This window comes from Octopus bimaculoides, chromosome 23, assembly GCF_001194135.2.
Source record: "Octopus bimaculoides isolate UCB-OBI-ISO-001 chromosome 23, ASM119413v2, whole genome shotgun sequence".
NCBI classification, from domain to species: Eukaryota; Metazoa; Mollusca; class Cephalopoda; order Octopoda; family Octopodidae; genus Octopus; species Octopus bimaculoides.
This window is the reverse complement of record NC_069003.1, coordinates 11917026-11920716: the sequence shown is the minus strand read 5'-3', so window position 1 is coordinate 11920716 and position 3691 is coordinate 11917026.

Genomic DNA, 3691 nt, shown 5'->3' with positions numbered 1-3691 from the left:
ATTTAAAAGCAGCAGAAATATAACAAAAAAACTGTTACTCTGAGTTTCACGTTCCCGTTCATCGGACAGTTTTGTTAGAAATGGAGAAAGAATAACAATGCAATTGAAAGTAATATAAAATTTAAAACACATGGATTCGTTTGATTGGTTGTTTCAAATAACGGTCATGGATGCGTAATGCACAGACCAAATAAATTTAATATAGATTCATCCTATTAAAAAAATATATCGAAGAAAACCTTAAATAGAAAAATGGGCTCAAATAGGATGAATCTATATTAAATTTATTTGGTCTGTGCATTACGCATCCATGACCGTTATTTGAAACGACCAATGAGCAACTTAAACATTAAAGGGTTAACTACTGCCCCATTTTTTTCCCCTACAACTTGCACACCATCCCTCTACCTTCTGATCTATCCACTGCATTGAGCCACTTCTATCTCTCTCATCTTACTTCATTTCCCTTCAACCACACCACCAACCTTGTTCATCATTCACGAGATTCTTCTCCAAGCATCTGTTACTCTTCCCTCACACTTTTATGAAACACACCCTCTCCCCATCCCACCTGATCCACAGTCCATATTCTTTCATCCTCACCTTCTTGTGACACCCCATCACTATCATCTTTATCTTCTATCCAGCTACTCTCATTCACCCATATATTATGTGAAGTTGCCATATATTTTTTGTATAGCAAGATGCCTGTGCTTGTCCCTCTATTTTACATTAGCCCAGTGGTTCCCAAACTTTTTGGGGCTGTCACCCACTTGGCACCCATGCCACATCCCTTGTGCCCCCATTCAATTCATCACCACAAACATAGACTGCTTTTTTTAGTAAATCCCAAACAACTGTATTTCACATATAAAACTTAACCTAATTAACTCATTGTTTTGGAATTTTTATATTGGTAGCCCCCTTATGGCCACCCCCTTATTGCCCCACTTTTCTTCAACACACCACTGAATTCTTCCACTACCCGCTAAGGGGGTAGTACAGTCCACCTTAGCTCTTTCTTTTCTGTTCCTGTCTTGAATGTTACTTGGTGACCTCACAAGCGCAAGTGACATAACAAAAGCACCCAGTACGCTGTGGAAAGTGGTTGGTGTTAGGAAGGACATCCAGTTATAGAAACCATGCCCAATGCAGCCCGGCAGTTTGCTGGATCCTGTCAAACCATCCAACCCGTGCCAGTATGGAAAACAGACATTAACCCTTTAGCATTTAAACCAGCCATATCAGGCCCAAATATCCTACCTGTTTTATGGTCAAGATGGCCAGATCTGATATTGCATACTTACCCTACAATGTCATTCTAAAAATATACAATCACATCACAGAAATCTTAAAGGTGCAAGACAATGCCTGAGTAATTCAAAATAATGAGAATAAGTATCACATTTGAGAGAGTAACCTGAATGCTAAAGGGTTAAATGATGATGATGATGATGATGATGAACCTTTTATCAATGCCCCATTACAACAATTTACTTTCCTTCCTACTCCATTTTTAATGTACACACACACACGATTATATATCAGGCCAGACTGATTGAGTTCTTGGAAGTAGTGAACACAGGTGTCTACTTACTTCAGCACTATTCTACTACAAGCCTATACTATAAACAAGTGACATAATTAATCTTTTTCTATTACTTGTATCAGTCAATGGACTATGGCCATGCTGGAACACATGCTGGGGCCTTGGTGAGTTTAGTCAAACAAATCAACTCCAATTCCTTTTTATTTTTTTACCAATCTGGTAACTTATTCCATCAGTCACTTTTTGCCAAACTGCTAAGTTACTTGAACATAAACAAACCAAAACCAGCTATCAAGCAGGATGGGTGGGGGACGAACACACACATGGACTTCTGCACACTTTCCTTCAGCATTGGTTGCCCCAGGGCAACAGTAGAAATCACTTTATGAGATCAGCTTTTACTTCTTCTTCCCCATGTCCTCCTCTCCCACAAGTTCCTTTCACTTGGTTCCATCTGGTACTTTATCTAGAAGTCATTCCTCATACGCATCATGTCTGCATTAGCACTATATCCTCTCTAGCATACTATCTCTGGCTCCTTTTATACACAGCTTTTCCTCACAACTCATTCATACACTGCTGTTCATGCACACTAACATAAAACATTCTGCAAAGAACACTGCCTTATATTTTCCCAGCTTTAGTACATCCTTTGCATTCAATGCCCATATTTTGCTACAATTCAACCATGGTCCCAGGTGCAGAGAGTGCAAGTGCACTTCCTAAAATTTTGGGGGTGCAAAATCAAAGTTTGCACTCCTACTAATTTTTCTTAAGTTTAGAAAACTGCGTAAAAAGTGATCTATAAAAATTAGCTTGAAGTTAGGTTTCTTCTCAACAAAAATAAATATAGAAATAAAAAATAAAACCTTGTTTGCAAAAAATTCTGTACCTGGATTTGCACCCATTCAGGAAATTTCATTCCTGAGCCAGTGGATGTAACATCATACTTCATACACAAACACTGTACATTTATCCTTGTTTATCACAGGGATTGGTTCCAAAAGAATACAGTGATAAATTAATCATCTGTAATCATTTTGTGTATGGAACAACTTGTCCCATGTTGATGAGTCGAAGTATGTAAATCTATTTAAAAAACATGCAGCATTGCAGCAGTCATGTAAACACAAAGAGCAGTCGATGCATTCTGGGTAACTGAGCACTGTGGGTGGTCGCTAGTGTGCATTTCTGTGATGGAAGCAGCATCTTCAACTGTCACCAACCCATGTTATCACAGATCAATCCATGACAAGCATAACATAGTTCACAACTGAGCATACTGTGTTATCCCAGATCAGTGATGAATGAATCAGTGATAAATAAGGCTACATGTGCAATCTATCCTTTGTTGTCAACAAAGGTAACTAATAATTCCCTGAACTTTTCATCTCATTTTTACTCAAGCTACTATGCTTTCAAAACACACACTTCTGCTGCTACTTATGTCACATGGGTTACAGAAGCAATCAACTACTTCTAGCCTTCTGGGTATTTGAAAGAATTTATTTCATAGAAATAAGTTAACTAAACTATTTCTGGGAGTGCTGAAGCATCTTCCAGTTATTTAAAGATTAATATAACATATGTTAATGAAAAGAAGTTGGATAGTCATTGTACAGCTTTTTTCTTTTTATTACTTTTTTTTTCTATTGCTGTATCTAGTCTGGTGCTTCTTTTCCTTTTCTGCTAGCAATGTTGCTAAGATCAACTTTATCTTTGATTTCTCTGCATTGAACTAGCAGAATTATAAGAAATAATTCAATCAATTATATTCATTTCTTTTACAAAATCAAACCTTCTTTAAAAGAAAGGGAAAGGGGTTATCATCATTGTTTAACATCCGCTTTCCATGCTAGCATGGGTTGGACGATTTGACTGAAGACTGGTGAACCAGATGGCTACACCAGGCTCCAATCTGATTTGGCAGAGTTTCTACAGCTGGATGCCCTTCCTAACGCCAACCACTCAGAGAGTGTAGTGGGTGCTTTTACGTGCCACCGGCACGAAGGTCAGTCAGGCGGTACTGACTACGGCCACGCTCAAAATGGTGTATTTTACGTGCCACCTGCACAGGAGCCAGTCCAGTGGCACTGGCAACGACTTCGCTCGAATGTCTTTTCATGTGCTTAATAAAATGAA